Source organism: Erpetoichthys calabaricus, chromosome 16 (genome assembly GCF_900747795.2).
Source record: "Erpetoichthys calabaricus chromosome 16, fErpCal1.3, whole genome shotgun sequence".
NCBI classification, from domain to species: domain Eukaryota; kingdom Metazoa; phylum Chordata; class Cladistia; order Polypteriformes; family Polypteridae; genus Erpetoichthys; species Erpetoichthys calabaricus.
The window spans coordinates 99,490,460-99,509,477 of record NC_041409.2 but is presented as its reverse complement, the minus strand read 5'-3'; the positions used below and the strand labels follow the sequence as shown (position 1 = coordinate 99,509,477).

The 19,018-nt window shown below is 43.8% G+C and overlaps 1 protein-coding gene across 2 annotated transcripts in view; it reads left to right on the top strand.

The window, feature by feature from the left end:
* Nucleotides 1–19,018, top strand: part of akap6 (A kinase (PRKA) anchor protein 6) — a 364,472-nt gene that overhangs the window by 100,019 nt on the left and 245,435 nt on the right. The window lies entirely within an intron of this gene.

The window sequence follows — 19,018 nt, the reverse complement described above, 5'->3', positions numbered from 1 at the left end:
GACAACTGCTGACATTAATTCACCCACAATCACGGCTAATAAGTCTTTAATGAGCGTTCAATTAGGGCGGCATTAGCTCTGATTGTGTGTCAATAGACGCAGAAGGCTTTATTAAAGATGAATGAAACATTCACCGGGTGCACACTTGGCTTTGATCCTGCAGTCGCTGTTGGCTGTGAAGTATCGACTGCAACTGGGAGATTAAAGGAAGCTTTGAAGGAAACGTAGAAATGCGCCAATCCAGAGGGTAGAGATAGGAATGAGGGGGCAGAAGAGGAAGGCCATTGGGCGGCCAAAAGAATCAACTTGCAAATATTTATAAGAATGCGTACAAGTACATGGTGTGGCAGTGTGTGGCCTTGGTGGCTTCATCGGGTCAAGTCGTGACTACGGTCATGTGCGTGTCCAGCTGATTAGATTGACTGGGATTCGCATTGCAGAACAACAACAACAAAATGAATGAATTTCTATCGCACATTTTCATATGAAGTTTACTGTTTTTGCCCTTCAGCCTACACTCAATAACCCCTAATGACAACACATTTTCAGATCAACTTCCAAATTTATTAAAAATCAAAAAGTGAAATCTCTCCTTCATAGAAGTATTCAGACTTTGTTGAAGCCCCTCTGGCAGCCAATGGAGCTTCATTACGTTCTTTTCGTCCATTATTATGCCCACTTATATCCATCCATCCATCCATGTTCCAACCCGCTGAATCCGAACACAGGGTCACGGGGGTCTGCTGGAGCCAATCCCAGCCAACACAGGGCACAAGGCAGGGAACCAATCCTGGGCAGGGTGCCAACCCACCGCTGGACACACACACAAACACACCCACACACCAAGCACACACTAGGGCCAATTTAGAATCGCCAATCCACCTAACCTGCATGTCTTTGGACTGTGGGAGGAAACCGGAGCGCCCGGAGGAAACCCACGCAGACACGGGGAGAACATGCAAACTCCACGCAGGGAGGACCCAGGAAGCGAACCCGGGTCTCCTAACTGCGAGGCAGCAGCGCTACCACTGCGCCACCGTGCCGCCCCCCACTTATATCATGTCATGTCATTTTCTAACCCACTTAATCCAGACCAGGGTCATGGTGGCACTGAAGCCTATCCCAGCTGGCAGAGGGCACAAGGCAAGAGCAAACCCTGGGCAGGGTGCCACTTATATCAATTTGCCATTTTTGCCCATCCGTCTACACTCAATATCCTATCATGACAAAGTGGAAGCATGTGACCAGAAATGTTTGCAAATTTAAAAAACCTGAAATCTCTTTAACTTTTGAAGTATACAGACCCTTCATTCAGTACTTTGTTGAAGCCCATCTGGCAGCTATTGCAGCTTCATTACCTTCTTTTTGTCCATTATTAAGCCCACTTATATCATGTCAAGTCATTTTCTAACCCGTTTATTCCAGACCAGGGTCATGGAGGGGCTTGAAGCCTATCCCAGCTGGCAGAGGGCACAAGGCAGGAGCAAACCCAGGGCAGGGTGCCACTTATATCAATTTGCCATTTTTGCCCATCCGTTTACACACAATAACCCATCATGACAAAGTGGAAGCATGTGACCTGAAAGGTTTGCAAATTTAAAATAGAAAAAAGAACTGAAATCTCTAGAAGGATATGGACCCTACATTCAGCACTTTGTTGAAGACCCTCTGGCAGCCATTCCAACTTTAGGTCTCATCAAGCTTTGCATACCTGTATTTGACCCGTTTATCCTGTTCCTCATAACAGATCCTCTGAAGCTCCATTAGAGCAGATGGGGGGAGCATCTGTGGACTGCCATCTTGGGGTCTCTCTCCCCAGATGTTCAATAGACTTTAAGTCTGAGCCACTCGAGGACACTCTGAGACTTGTCTTGAAGCCACTCCAGTATTGTCTTGGCTGTCTGCTTCAGATCATTGAACTGTCTCCCCAGTCTGAGGGTGCGTCCACTCTGGAGCAGGCGTTCTTCTGGGACTTCTTTTTGTTTAGATGCATTCCTCCTTCCATCAATTCTGACCACCCAGTCTCCCTGTCCCTAAGCCCCCATAGCATGATGCTGCCACCAGTACACTTCTTCATCTGGATGGGATTAGGCAGCTGATGAGCAGTTCCCGGTCTTTGCCAAACTCAGTGCTTGGAGTTCTGCAAAGAGTGTTCCAAGTTTTGTCTCATCAAACCAGGGAATCTGACCCCTCCACAATAAACACCCGATTAATGGAGTGCTCTTGAGATTGTTGTCCTTCGGACATGTCCTCCCATCTCAGCAAAGGACTTCTGAAGCTCTGTTAGGGTGACCATGAGGCTCCTGGTCTTATTCTGGTTTTATCCCTGTGCCCTGATCTACACCCTCCCACAATTTGGTCTACAGAGAGTTCCTTGGCCGTATCCTGGCACACACTTTGAATTGTGGGACAGGAACCTGCCTGCCTTTCTAAACGATGTCCAGTCAATTCAGTTTGCCACAGGTGGACACCAGTCACGTTCTAGATACTTCTCAAGAAGGTTTTAAAGAAAACATCCAGCACACTTTGGAGTGCCCAAGCAAAGGGTCGGAATACTTCTAGAAATGAGAGACAGGGCCATCTTAACACATGGGCACGCTGGGCGTTTTTTTCGGATGCCTGTGTATGTTTCTGTTTTGCTATCGGTGCTCTACTTTGCCCAGGGGCCTATGATGCTGTTAAGATGGCCCTGATGAGAGATTTTGAAGACCAATTTGAAAACCTGTTTTCATGTTATTGAGTGGGAATTGATGGGCAAAAATGGCAAAACGTTATCTATATAAGATGAAATCTGCAGCACAGTAAAGTGTGCAGAAACTGAGGAGGTCGGAATAATAATAATTCTTTACATTTATATGGTGCTTTTTTAGCTACTCAAAGCACTTTGGTGAGTGGGGAGCCACTTCGACCACCACCAATGTGTAGTGCCTACCTGAATGATGCAATGGCAGCCATTTTTGTGCCAGTACACTTACCACACATGAGCTATTAGGAGGTGAAATGGTGAGAGAGAGAGAGAGACAATTAGAGACAGGGGGCCAGAATAACTGAGGCACTGGTGGGCAATTTAGCCAGGATATTGGGAAAACCCCTACTCTTTATGAAGGATGCCCAGGGATCTTTAATGACTACATACTTGGTTTTATGTCTTATCCTGAAGGACGGCACCCCTCACTGCATTGGGGCATTGGATTATTGGATTCCACATTCAGACCACAGGGTAAGCGCCCCCTGCTGGTCTTATCAACAAATCTTCCAGCAGCAACACAAGCTTTCCTTAAATGGTCTCCCATTCCAGTACTGGCCGGGCCCGAACCTTCAGGTGGATGACCTCTTCTGAAGTGCAGGTGGCATGGCTGCTGAGAATACTCGTACTTTCTCAATCCACTACATCTTTGGCTGGGGCTGCTTTGAGTCTTTTCATTCCCATGAGATGACTGCAGCTCAAATAACTGCAAACACGGTGGGCTGTGAACCAGATATGAGACCCTCTTCCTTTTTATGCTCTGAACTTGATAGCAATCAGCTTCTTTCACACTTCTCACAAGTGAAGTGGTGTCTTCTCTTTTGCCAATGCTGGGGAAGAGTGAGTTTATTTTTATGAGTGATCTGAAATTGAAGTATAACTTTCCTGAGGTCCTGCTCACTTTGATAGCTGAAACGACATAATATGAAAGTCAAACAGACAGGCAGAATATAAAAATCCACAACTCTTAACGTTTAAAAACTGGTGGACGAAAACTGAGTTTTAGCACCACCCTGTGGCAGATTACGGTATCAGAAAAGCACCGTCAAAGAAATTTAAACACACAATTGAGTGTAACCCAACACAGGTTCATGGCGGGGTGGGGGAGTGGAAAATCATCCTCAAAGCACTAGGCCGTGCATTTTTATTTTTTAATTTTACATTTTATAAAGGGTTATGAACACGACACACATTATGAAAGGAATTAAATGGCTGGTATTTTTTTAAATTGCTGTTTTTCATTATGGCATAATTATGAATGAGTCATTTTGATCATCTCCTCACATATGTAAAATCCAACATCTGTCTGTTTGTGTCTGTCTGCTTTTCGCGAGAGAACTACTTAACGTATTTAGATCTTTTTTTTGCTATAATTTACTTGAACATTCTGGTTGATTTTTTGACTTCCTTCATTGTGCTAAGTATCAGAGTTCGCTTGCAGGAGTGATACATTCACACAAATCCGTGACAGAGGCTGCGGGCCGAGGGGAGGGGGAAGCGTGACATCAGGAGTGGGGAGTCGGTCTACTTCTGTGTTTTAAAGTGTAACTTGTCTCCGCTTAGCTAGCAATACCGATTTGTTTATTCATTTTTAAAGTTAGTCCTGTTTCACTACTATGTGGGCAGAGCCACGGGGAACGACTAGTATATATATATAAAATCAAATGTCTGTCTGTCTGTGTGTTGGACTGTCCGCTTTTCCTGTGAGAACTACTTAACTGGTTGTTTTCTATAATTTGCTTGAACTTGCCTGAACATTCCGGTTGATTTTGCGACTTCTTTCATTACAGTAAGTATCATAATTCGCTTGCAGGAGCGATTTATTTGCATGAATCCGAGAGAGAGGCTGCAGGCTGAGGGGAGGGGGAGGCAGGACCTCAGGATTAGGGAGCCTGGTGGGGGCCCTCCTCACTCCCGCGCCAGCCTCCATTCAAGTCGGTCTACCTGTCGCCACGTGTTGGAGCGCACCTTGCCTCCGCTTAGCTAGCGATACCTGTTTATTCAGCAGACATTATCATCTAGAGATTGTTAAGGAGTAACGTTTGATGTTTTTAGGAGAGAGAGATCAGAGCTACGTGTGTTTTAGTGGGTACCTGCTGATTGGCAGAGATATCACGGCCATGTGCTCTTTCTCCCCACTCTCCCATCAGAGCTGAACACGATCAGGTACAGTGCCAACATTTGACATTAGAGTGTACCTACCTTCCACCTGGCCAGAGATACCTTGCCAACATTCTCATCCCTGATAGCAAAACCAAAAATATTGTATATGAAGAAGCCCTTGGATACGAAAGCTATCAATATAAATTCTTCTCAATGCAAATTTGACTTTTTTTTTTACATGTTTTTATTAATTTTTAAAGTTTGTCCTGTTTCACTGCTACGCGGGCACTTGCTGCGGGGAATAGGTAGTAGCTAATAGAGTGTGGCTCAAATTCGTGTCCTTTACGTTCCTTTAATTATCTGTTGCTGCCTGGTGTGGACTGTAGGGGGCGTCAGTGAGCCCCAAACCTCAGACACAACTGCACTAACACAGTTCCGGGTTCAAATAAAGCGCAGTATGTTTTTTAACAAAAGTCACTTTTCATGGGCTTCTTCTCCCTTCAAACACTCTGCAGCTCCTTCTTCTCCTTCTCTCTTCTCCTCCACTCCTCCCAGGTGAGCTTTGCCCGACTTCGACTCACCTGGGAAAGGTCAAGTACATCTTTTTAACCCGGACCTGGGAGAAGTTCTGGCACATCAGCAATGCAACCAGGCAGCAGTTCCCTGATAGGGGAGTCTGCCCTTTAATTTCAAAGGAACCATAAACCTCCCTCCCCCCAAACAAACCCCCTTTAAGTGAGTTTTGCTTTTTGAAATTAAATTTGGGATTTATCAAAATTATCCAAATGGATGGATTGATGGTTTGAACCCCTACAGAAATGTATTTTATGACGGTTTTCATCCGTTTCATCGCACATTTTTCAGTCCTTTTTTACCCCTACTCCCCCAGAAATTCATTCCTAGCTTTAGACCGACTCTACCATGTCCGTATTTCTTTGGAGATTTCTCATTGTACGTACGTTCCCATCATTATCACATTTCATTGTTTGGGCTACCAATCTTCATTTTGCATCATGTCTTCCATGGCAAAGACTGACCGACTGAAGGCCATCACCATTCCATTTCCTGCAGTGCTCACCCGGTGGTCTCACAGCTTGTCTCGGGACTCTCCACACAATCGTACTCGTGTATTCTCAGGCCGGTCACTCGACTCGACTTCTCAGGTTGTAAATTACGATGCCCATGTAAATCACATTCATGGCTTCCTGCAAACATGGCTTCAGTAGATCAGACCACAGAGGTTTGCTTGTTGCTGCCCACTGCTGATTGATGAAATGTGCTCCCAGTAACAAAAACTCCAGTGGCTCTTTATGACTTGAAAGGTCAAGCGCGGTTTATAACCAAATGTGTGACCTTTCCACTCTTAACAATTCCGCACAAAGGCTGGGTTGTGAACGGTCGCATTAAAGAAAATCTATTGATTGGGATCGTCTGTGGCTGTGAAATTTAAAGGTGGACATAAAAAAAAAATAAACCCAGTCAATACGGTTCATGGGCAAGGATACGAGACACCAAGAAGCTGCCCATGTGGCGAGGCTTTCCTCAGTGCCGTGAGTGAAGGGTGCGTTAAGGAGGTGCTCGGCCAAATCGTGTGTGTCCTGACTGCAGTTCTCACAAAAGCAAGTGACTGCTAGGAACAGAAATGACAAAAAAGTCTTAAAAACACTTTGTTCTTAGCTGCAATACCAAATGTGGTCCAATGTGAGGTGTGATGTCAGAAACCACAAGAGGGAGCCATTGCCTTGACATGGGATTTCACACACTTGATCTCCACACTGTCCTCGTCTCTAATGTATTAGTGTCAGGCTTTTGAAATAATTCCTTGCTTCATACTCAGATTTTCTGTTCTATTCTAATTAACACGTTTACTTGCATTTTAATAACTCAGTTATTCACAGAAACCTAAAATGGAACCCAACAGGGCAATCCTATTGGACTCCCAGGGTGCTCTGTTTACATCCATACTGGCGCTCACCAGCAGGCATACTGCCCCATAGCAACTGGGCAGAACATTTTTACAGTATAAGCAATAAGCAGTCTCGCACGGGGCTACTTACTGAAACTTCGGTCACTCCGACCACGAAGAGGACCAGCAAGCATCCCAGCTGGAATGCCTTTTCCTCAAGGTTGTCCATCCATGACGTTAGCCTCCCAGCCAGGTAAGAGAGTCCCATTTTATAGTAGCTGAGTTGTCAGTCTCAGCCTGGCAGCTATCACTGTGCTTCTCTACGCCTGCCGCCTCGCCAGCAGTGACCCCATGGGGTCCATCTTGGCTGGGAGATAGATAGATAGATAGATAGATAGATAGATAGATAGATAGATAGATAGATAGATAGATAGATAGATAGATAGATAGATAGATAGATAGATAGCCTATCTATCTATCTATCTATCTATCTATCTATCTATCTATCTATCTATCTATCTATCTATCTATCTATCTATCGTGCCTTTCAATAATGAAGTAAATAAATACATAAATATTGTAATAAACCAAAGCACACTAGAATTACTAAAAAAAAAAGATAATGGAGGCAACATGTAATGTGCAGTATATGACATCTTTCCTATATTGGTAAGAAATATTAAAATTCATAATCTGTCTTCATTATAAGCTTTTATAATGCAAATAACAGTTTTTACTTTCTCATATACAAAGTTTAGGGAAAGTATTGGAATTGTCCAAAAATTTAATTTTGAGATTTTGATGAATCTCGACATTTTAGACCTCCCTGATTCCGAAAATACCATTTTTGCAATTCTGTGCATGTGTGTGTGTGTAAACATGATAACTGAAGTTTGCTTTCACTTTGGTCAACCAAATTTTGCATACAAGTATGAGGTACAAGACGTAGATTTCTATCCACTTTTGAGCTATTTCCACTGACTGGAAGTGGTACTTTACATGAAACGTTTCCCCAAGAATATTACAAATTTGATCCTTTCACATCATATTATGGTAAAGCACCACATTCTAAGCATTTTTTGTCGCTTTGCAATTTTTTCGAAAAACCACAGTTTTTCCGAGATAATCGCAATTTTCCGTTTTGACGTTCAAATGGTAATACATACATATTTGAGAATGCTTTTGCTTTACGTAAATTAAGTATTATATGACACACATCACTAAAGTCTCTGGCAACTTTTGACCCACTTCTGCTTACTGAAAGTGGTAATTTACTGGAATTGTTTGAAAATTTTTTATTCATGTAGCTGCAGAGTTCGATTTATTTGACTTTACTTTTATAATAATCATTCAATATATCATTAATTTGATTTGATTTGTTGTTGATGGTTCTTTAATATACATAATATAACAATATAATCCTTGTCTTGCGGTTTACTCCTCAAATATCCATCCCCATATCTGAGTATACGAGAATGTTGAGGGGAGACCACTCCTGATTTTTTTTTCTTTTGGTGGCATTGCATCACACATGTTGAGATAAATGAGTATTTTTGTATTTGCCTGATAAACTGTGCAGCTGACTGCATTGTACAATTGGCATTAGCACAAAACTGGCACTAGACAAAGGAAAGGAGAGTGGAGCCCACATTGCTGACTGGAAAGCAATATTCCCCGTCAGGACCATACTGAGAGGTGTTTATAGATATAACCAGGAAGCTGCCGTCTTTTTTTTACCTTAACCACTAGATGGCAGCATCAGCTCACGCTGTAAGAATAAAACTGAAGGCTGCCTGTTATGGTAGAGAGCAGCAGACTTGCTAGGATCAGTTAGAAGTTCTTGTTCCATTAAATACGTTTGAAGATCAGAGCTCAGAGGTCGAGTGAAATCAGGTGCCACCAGAGGGCAGAGAAAAAAAAAAGATAATAGAGGCAACATGTAACATGCAGTATATGACATCTTTCCTATATTGGTAAGAAATATTAAAATTCAAAATCTGTGTCTTCATTATAAGCTTTTACAATGCAAATAACAGTTTTTACTTTCTCATATACAAAGTATAGGGAAAGTATTGGAATCGTCCAAAAGTTTAATTTCGAGATTTTGATGAATCTTGACATTTTAGACCTCCCTGATCCCGAAAATACCATTTTTGGAATTCCGTCTGTGTGCATGTGTGTGTGTGTGTAAACATGATAACTCAAGTTCGCTTTCACTTAGGCCTAATAAGCTGTAGCCTAATAACAAAGTGTCTTCTTCCAAGTTCAAGTTTATTGTCATGTATGCACAGTTCAAGGAAGTTCTTACTTCCCCTGAGAACAATGCAAATAATAAAATACCAACAGACACATACACACAAGTATTCATAGGATACAACACATGAATGTATATAAACAGAATGTAGTATGTGTGTTGTGCTTAACAATCAAGCCTTGATGCACAAAGAGATTTGGGGCAGCCTCCTGTATGCTTGGCTGCAAATGTGAAAAAATATTGAGAAAACGGTCTTTACAAACAAGAGTCCAAAACAGAACTGCACAGGTTAGGAAAAATGGCGGATACAGTGGAACCTCGGTTCACGAATGTCTTGGAACACGTACAAATTGGTTTACGACCGAAAAGTTTGCCAAACTTTTGCATCTGTTCACAACCACATACTCAGTATATGAACAAGCCAGGTTCCCTTTCGGTTTGTACGTGTTCAGTCTCTCCCTGTGCATTTCCTGTGCAGCGAGCAAGAGAGAGCGAGAGAGAGAGAGAGAGACACACATGAGAGAGAGACACACACACAGGTGCGAGAGAGAGAGAGACACACACACAGGTGCGAGAGAGAGAGAGACACACACACAGGTGCGAGAGAGAGAGAGACACACACACAGGTGCGAGAGAGAGAGAGAGACACACACACACAGGCACGAGACACACACACACACACGTGCGAGAGAGAGAGAGACACACACACACACAGGCACGAGACACACACACACACAGGCACGAGACAGACACACACACACACACACGTGCGAGAGAGAGACACACACACACACACAGGCACGAGACACACACACACAGGCACGAGAAACACACACACACACGTGCGACAGAGAGAGAGAGAGACACACACACGCAGGCACAAGAGAGACGCACATACACAGGCGCATGAGAGAGACACACACAGGTGCGCGAGAGAGAGAGACAGACAGACACACACACACACACGCGACAGAGACACGAGAGAGAAACACACACACACAGGCGCGCAAGAGAGACACACAGGCGAGAGAGAGAGGAACACACACACACACACACAGGCGCGCACACACGAAAGAGAGAAAGAGAGACACACGCAGTCACACACACACACACAGGCACGTGAGAGAGAGGGACATGCACAAACAGGTGCAAGAGAGAGAGAAAGAGAGGGCTGGACTCATAAGGTAGGAAGGCAGTTAAAGAATGCACTGGGCTTGTTTTTGTTTTCACTTCTGTTTACAGCGATCGGTTCGTAGCGTGCATTGTTGCAATGTTACTTTTCTTGGTGGTTTATTAAATTACAGATTTTTTCAAATGTTCATTTTTTCCCTGTGCTTAAAACTCATTAAAAAAGTGTTTTTAATGAGCGGTTCCTAGCACTATAGCGCAAACTATTGCAGTGTTAGTTTTCTCTGTTGTTCATGGTTTTCTCAGTTTTATTCAATGTCTGTACATTTAGTTTACTATTACGCTGTGCATTCTATGGTTTAATTAACTATATTTGTGCTTAAAAACTTAGAAAAACAATATATTTACATACAGTTCGTATGGTCTGGAACAGATTAATTGTATTTACATACAATCCTATGGGGGAAATTAATTCGGTTCACGACCAAATCGAGTTACGACCAGAGTTTTGGAACGAATTATGGTCGTGAACCGAGTGTGCCAAGAGATGTAACCAGGCCCGGGGCTGGAAATAAAAGACAAAGAGTAGATGACGAAGTAGAACGTCGTAAAGTATTCAAACACATTGGCGCGATACACATGCAGAGCAGGTTAGATATAATGGAAGTATGAAAATTCGAAAGTCTCAAAAAAATGATAGTAAAGATCGCATTAGCGCAAACAAACGGAAATTATTACTCAGTGAAATCATGGAACAGCCTCAAGCCAGGGGGTTTGGCGAGCAAAGCAAGCAGGGGGCAAAGTCCCCTAGTTAATAAAAAAAAAAAAAAAATTTTTACCCGTATGCTAGATATTATTCTCCATTACTAGCTAACAGTTGTATTTTGTTTTTTCCAAATTGCCTACACATTCGGTGTTTCCTTATGTATTTAAGTTCTGTCCTGCGTATCGTCCTAAAACCGCACTGACGTCACGGTGCCGCAGCTCTGCAAGCAGGTGCCTCCCACAGCCACCAGTGACACTGGGTGACATCTGTGTACTAGCATTTGAAAGTGAAGTGGTGACACCATAGGTGTCTGTACTGTCCTTTTCCTTGACTGCTACGTATTCACCTGCATCAAAAGCTGCTGTGTTTCATCTGTAAGTAAAAAATAGACGTCACATGAAAAAAAATGACTTGTGATTCAGTTGAAATGAAAACATTTGCGGTTGTATGTGTGCAGAACTGCCATAACCCAAGAACCTGCATGTGTACAGTTGCAGCAAGGCCACATAACTCGTCAAGCGGGTTGGCTTCCTGGAATGGCCGTCACTGGAGGGGGTCCAAGGAATATCTCTTCAGGCACTTTTGTGGAAGACCAAGTGCTGGGAGGACCCCGCCCGGTAAGGATTCTAGCTGCCATGTTTGCTATAACAGCTAAGCAGGGAAAGGATGTTTCGGCAGGAAACTTTTCTTTTTAAGGGTTTATGGCGGATCGGGGTGGGGTGGGGGATAAAAAAGATAAAGGCAGAAGGCAAGGAGGTGACTATCAACGCTTAAAATTAATCTTCAGGATTAGACTTCACCCAGGGATATCTGCTATTTGTGGGTGGCCACCCCAAAGTGGAAACAGTGCGACGAATCCCCGAGAAGATGCCAAGGGCTGGTGTTCTCTGGGTGCTCCCGTTTGGACTCCTGATTAAGTTTCTTCAGGATAGCCAGCTGGGAAGCCGTTTTTCGCCCGAGGACTGTTTTTTTTTTTCCACTCCATCCTACAGTAGGGACTGTCCTGCAGGTTTCTTTGCCGCGTTCATGGACTACGTTAAATCTTTCTCTTTTTTTTTTTTCTTTATGCCTGTTTCAAACCGGGGATTTGGCCGATGGGGAGGGCATCTGGGGAAAAGGATTCACAAATGAACACTCGGGCACTGGTCAAGTAAATGTATTAATTGGATTACAATATACTTAACCAGTCCAACTTCCTTCTGATTTGTGCCAATTATTTAGGGGTACGTATAGGGGAGAAGAGGGGCAGAGGACTGAATATGTTAATGCTATTTTATTCTTCAAATATCATCCATTTCCCTCTCAAGTGGTGAAGTGTAGTAATCGCGTCCCGTATCGGGCGATTGTTATACAGTCATGGCCAAAAGTTTGGAGAATGACCCATGCTCTCAGAGGATATTTTGGTCCCATTCTTTATTCATGGCTGTGTTCTTAGGCACAATGGTGAGTGAGCCCACATTTCTTCCTAGCAACCCCTGCGCATATCTGAAGCTGCCCAATATTTTAGTACTTCTGGGGCTGCTGGGACTTGTAGTCCACTTAAGTACCTCTGCTACACTAGTTAATGGTAGAAAGGTCGGCCCCGGTAGTTCTGGGGGTATCTGAATTTGCGGAGAGACAAAACCCTTTGCTTCATGCGTTGTATGTTTGGCCGTTTGCTGTTGTCCTACTCAGTTCCTGGTTTTTGAGTGCGGGTCCTTTCATGAGAGGCTTACGGTTTTGTCTTTGTTTGGTTTTTTGATCACATGTATCTCACGGTCATCTCATTCCCTCATGCTGTCTCCTGCAAGTCACCATATTTGGAGCCTGGGAAGTGAGAGACGCAGTGCCATTGTGTGAATTTTGAATTGGGACTGCCGCCACCCCCAATGCATACCTAGTTTTGTGGGCCCAGCATCCCTTGTATTTGAGATTTGACTTATGTCACTCGTTAGGGCATATCATGTCCCCATTACACAAATCGGACAAAGTTTGTACAGGCAATGGCAGGCTGGATGGATGTTTGGCTTTCACAAGAACAGATTGAAATAAGACAGAGTGGAATTTGTAGAGGAGAGGGGATTGGAGAAGATGATGGAGTGGAATTCTGAGAAGTGAGAAGAATGGAGGAGATGATGGAGTGGAATTTGCCTCCCTACGTCCTTTTAATTGACTGTGAAAAGGCGTTTGACGGTGTGGTCAGGGAATCTCTTTGGATGTGGTGTGCCCGGAAAACTCATCACCACCATCGAGTCATCCGTGGTGGACAACCCACTATTGCTGCCTACTCTCATTGTTTCATGACCAAATTTATCATGAAGTCATCAACATGTCAGATGTGCAGTTGGATCCGGTGAGCTCCTTGGAAGAAGCTCAATGATCCTGACTTGACCTGTTGGAGACGCATCAGGAGATGCAAGATAGGATCAATAACTGTGCAGCCAGCACTTCCCACATTGGCCTTTACTTTAACAATGGAAAGACGAAGGTCATCAGGGCCAACATGACCGACAACAACACCAAGGCCAACCACTGCAAATGGGTGGGGAAGCCTGGGCAGTGTGGTCCCTTCTTGTCTGAGATTAGGCCCACAATCATCACGGCCAAGGCAGCATTTCTGCAACTGAAAAACATCTGGAGTTCTGAGGAGCTGATGCTACACACACAATACCAACGTTACGTCAGTCCTTCTTCATGGAGCTGAGGCCTGCAGGATGACAGTAAGGACCTTCATCCGCACATTTCCACGAAGGACCTTGTAGAAGGGCTGGTCCAACACCCACCACATCAGCTGCAACGACCTTTGGCAGAGAAGAAAGCAGATGCCTGCAGAAGTGGAGATTTTAATGGAGAAATGGGGGTGGACTAGACATACTTTCAGAAGGTCTCCCACTATCACTAGACTGTCCCTGACCTGGAGGTCCCAACACAGAAGGAAGAAAGGAAGAACCAAGAAACCCGTGGCACTGGGATCCGGATGCAGACACCATGAGGATGGGCCTGACTTGGAGCCAACTAGAAATGCAAGGCGCAGGACAGAAAGGCCTGGAGGTCACTTGTTGGTGGTCTGTGGTTAGGAGGGGCTTTAGTAAGTAAGTAAATAGTTGGATATTTACTATTTTGGACTTTTTTGCCCCCCGCTGTAAGGTACTGGTTTCAGTTGTTTCTTTTTTTCCCAGAAGTCTTGTTGTTGCTTTGTCTGCTTTCCATTGCTATGGTGTGTGGCAGTAGCCCGGTGCTGACTATTTACACATTGTGCCATTTTATTTTTACACAGCCAGGTCAATTCAGAGTTAGCACTACTGGGAGTCAGTGGGGAGCCACTTATCAATGTGCTGAAGCATGAGCTCGATTAAACATAACCCAGTCAAAACAAGGCATTTTAGTGCAGGAATCAGCCAGCGCCACTGTCCGTGCCACCCGCGCGTCATTGCTGATATGCATACAGCAAACAGGGCACTGATTTCATGTGAGCTCAGCGTCCCAGTGGATGTGCACATGTGCCAGCACCAGCCGCGCCGCTTCTTCAGCTGATGGCACGCGGTGGAATAAAACCTGATGGAAAAGATTTGATTACTGGAGCTCTCCTTACTGTGGGAAGTTAAGGCTGCAGAAAAGTGGGTCCCATCGACCCGAGGAAGGGGGTGAGGAGTATGAGTTTGAAACACACAAGCTGAAAGATAGAAAGATAGATATGAATGGCAGTATACGATATATATATAAAAAGCTCTACATTAAATGCAGATGTGAAAGGCACTATATAATAGGCAGATATGAGTTTGAAACACACAAGCTGGGTGTGTGCAGATGTGCTGGTGTGGTGAGGCCTGATAGTGTGGGGTGTGGCCAGTCAGCATTGGGCACAGACCATAGACATCCAAGAAAAAAAACAAACCTCCTCACAGGACCCTCCATTAATGCCTGTGTTAGTGCTGGTTTGAGTGGCGCACGTAGGAAAGTCGCTATATAAGACAGAGAGATAAACATAAGTGGAAGGTACCATAAAAAAGATTTAGAGATTTGAAAGACGCTATTTATTAGAAAGATAGATATGAATGGCAGTATACGATATATATATAAAAAGCTCTACATTAAATGCAGATGTGAAAGGCACTATATAATAGGCAGATATTCAGATACATTTAGAGGCTATAAGTATAGATATATATATAATATATATAGATAACAGTATAATATACTATTAATACTATTAATTAATAATAGTGTAATATATTAATATAATATATATATAGAGTTGCTCTGCTCCCCAGCTCTGGAACTCACTACTATCTGAGCTTAGAAATATTGAATCATTTTCACTTTTCAAATCTAAACTTAAAACTCATTTGTTTAAGACTGCTTTTTCTCTTTAATTACAATTGCTCTGTCTGGTTTTAATTTTTGTATTTTAGTTTTGTTTATAATCTGTGTTTTATCTATTGTTTGGTGTCCTTGAGTGTTTAGAAAGGCCTACAAATAAATAAAATGTATTATTATTATTATTAAAAGGGTATTCTATAATAGATGAGAATAGAGGAGGTTTATGGATGTGGTGAGAGAGGACATGCAGGTGATGGGTGTGACAGAACAAGATGACGAGGACAGAAAGATATGGAAGAAGATGATCCGCTGTGGCAGCCCCTAACAGGAGCAGCTGAAAGAAGAAGAAGCAATATATAAAATAGAGATAGATACTACTAGGATATCAAAAGGCCATGTAAAAGATAGCTGTGAAAAGCATTACATAAAATAAATATATAACAGGCACTATATTACAAACAGCATATATATGTACAAGGGACATTCAAAAAGTTTCTGCACTTTTTTAACTTGATTTATTAAGAATCATTTTTCTACATAGTCACCTGCGTCATACCAATGTTTTAATGCCCAATCACTACTCCAGTGCATAATATAAAACTGAGGTACGAGATGCACTGTATGTTAATTTTGTTAGTTAAACAAATGGATAGTCATTCAAAATGAATAAAAAATAAACAGAAGTCTAAGATGCTGTTTTTATGAATACTAAATCTAGCATAAAGAAACATAAGAAAATAATGATTTGAACAAGCTGTAAAAACTGAAGTTGAGAGTAAGGAGAGGGATCTTATGAACAGGCTGGTCAGGAAATCACTCGTGTGTATCCCCACCTACACTTCTACCACCCATGCCTTTAACCACGCCCAGCCTGCTGCTACTCACACCTCTAGCCCCACTCATCTTACTGCCACTCACACATGTAGCCCCACCCAGCTTACTGCCACTCACACATGTATAACTGCCTACAATACTGTCATTTATGCCTCTAGCCCCGCCCATCCTGCTTCCATTCACACCTCTAGCCCCACCCATCCTGCCGCCACTCACACATGTATCACTGCCTACAGTACTTTCACTCACGCCTCTAGCCCCCACCTTGCCCATGAACATCTTCCAGTTCAATGCCTGTGTCCCATGCCTGTCATGCGCCACCTGCTGGATGCTGCAGTACATTTCTGTCAAACCCAGCAATGGTTACTGAGTGATGTAAAGCTCCATGACATGTTTTTAAAATATACTTTCAGGGACAAAACATTTCAATTTTAAAGGCTTCAGGGTTGTCCAAAGGGTTAATTTGGGGGTCTCAGATGGCCCAGAATCTACCATACATTATATCTCTTCTTGGTCACAGCAGTCTATTAAATTAAATGGATTTCATGTAGTCTCACAACTGAAGGTGCTATATAATATAAAGAATGACTGAAGAAATCACCGTTAGTAAATCTCATCATGTTTGATGCTGTGGAGTGAAAAGCATTTTGCCCCATGAAGTCTGACGGACATATTGAATGATTTTTTTTTTAGCCACAATTAAGCCAAGCACTTTGTGACATGGTAACAGGCACTATATACTGTGTGTCGAATACTGATTCCTTTTCTTATAATGCATTCCTTAAAGAATCTGGTAAAATGAAGGGTGATTGGCCTTGTGATGGGCTGATTGCTTGATTTTATTCCAGCAGTTGTTAATCAGCCTGATCACCAGCCCTTCTCCTCGCATGCTCTGCTTGTCCATGGCTGTCAGCCATTGCTTTGTCCGCCTGATCTGCAGCAGACGGACTGCACAGATGATATGCTGTGGTGTTCTCTGTGGGTCCATGTAGTGCCAGCTCAAGTCAGTTATTTCTAAAATAATAGGGGGGGGGGGGGTGATCGAGACAACAAATCAAGCAGAGAAAGCCCCTTGGAGTCAGGATGTGCCTCTAAATATAAAAAGCAGTTGGAATGAAAACTTGCAGTCACTGTTTGCTGCTCTCGAAGAAGAGCCCTCAACCCACCCCGAGGGGTCCAGGTGGTCAGAATGATGATAAGTATACTATCTTCCTCTAATCAGCAACAGGATGGCTGCTTGTAAGGCGGAAAATTGGCTTTTGGAAATATTAAAAAATGAATTTGCGACGTTTTGAGGAGCGATATTTGACAGGGCTGCTTATCTGATTTCTTTTCAGAGGCCAGCCGCAGGTTCGGCTCCTCAGCAGGCTATCACATTTGCTCATGTCACCTTGTCATGGTTCCTTGTTGTGTGAAGATGGTGGGTTGGGGGTTTATATGGTGTTAGGATGAAAATCGTAAAGTTACATCTGCTTTTGGCAGGGAGGCGTTTGGGCACGTGAGGTAGCGGCAGGCGTCTGGCGTGAGGAGCTCTGATTGAACCGTAGGATTTGCCTGGGGGCAACAGAGAGGGCCTTGGTGCATCTTTAGAATACCAATCAATATATGACCGATGCCATGCCACGGCAGTGACACTTCTGTGTGCTCCGTCCAGCAGTAAGGTGTGGCAGCAAATCAGCCTTTGGCCCCTTACCTGCTGATCGACCCCTGCACCTCATCCCCAGTCAGATCCCCCCTTGATCCATCCACCTTAGTTTTCAGGCTCCCACTTTCTCTTCCTCATGTCCATCATTGTTTCTCCTCATCACATGTCCACACCACTTCAATCTACTTTCCTCCTCGTACCTCTGATTGTCTCATAACCTCTCCTGTCCTTTTTTTGTAGCTCCGCACATCCATCTCCACTTTCTCATTTCTGCCACATCCAACTTCTTCTCCTGCTGTGCTCACTTTGATGCCCACGTCTCGGCTCCATACATCATGGTGGGCCCTAAAAACCCAACCTTTAACCTTCACCTTAATTCTGTGATTGTACAACACTCCTGATACAGTCTTCCAATTGTTCCATCCATACTGCACTCTGTGGGTTATCTCTGCATCTAATTCTCCATCTTGGGCTATCACTGATCCTAGATATTTAATCTTCTCCACTCTTTTCAGTAGCTCCCCCTGCAGGCCAACTTCTGAACCCTGATCATCATTAAACCTCACATATTCCGTTGTCTTCCTGTTTATCTTCAACCCTCTGTCTTCCAAAGCCCTTCTCCATTCCTCCAACTTCCTCTTTTCTGGTGCTACACAACACAATGTCATCAGCAAAAATTCTCCGCCGGGGGGACTGGACTTCTGTCCCATGAGTCAACACATACCTAACCAAATCAGAGAGGTAAGGACCTCTAGAAGATCGCTGGTGCAGACCTCCTCCAACTGGAATCTGCTCTGTTACCCTGACTCCCAGGTCCTCACTCCATCATACACCCCACTGGACAATCCTCACATACTCCTGTGGTGCTCCTTTGTCTGTCATGCACCTCCAGACCTCTTGACTCCTCCCAGGTGAGCTTCGCCCAGCTCCTCTCCCGACTTTGACACCCTGAGGTGGTCCCCTTTTTATGGTGTCAAGGAAGAAGCACTCCCGGGTCAAATGGGAGACCCAGAAAGTAGGGTCAGTCCTCCCCCGCAGCTCTCCCTGTCAGTATCGATGGAGACCAGCAGGGCTACCCCCATGGGACTACAACTCCCAGCATGCTTGGGCATTCTGGCCCAGAAATGCTGCCACCTAGCTTGTCGGTAGAGCATGCACTCTTGGGAGGCCATCTCCCCCTGTCCACCCACTACACAGGGTACACTGTGGGGGGCAGGTTTATCCTGGCCAAGATTTCAGTTCACCCTTGCCACGGTCCATCACACAGTACTTTGTTCTGATGTACACTTTACAAGGCAGTGTTTTAAAAAGAATTATATTTTTTATCTTACGTTCAC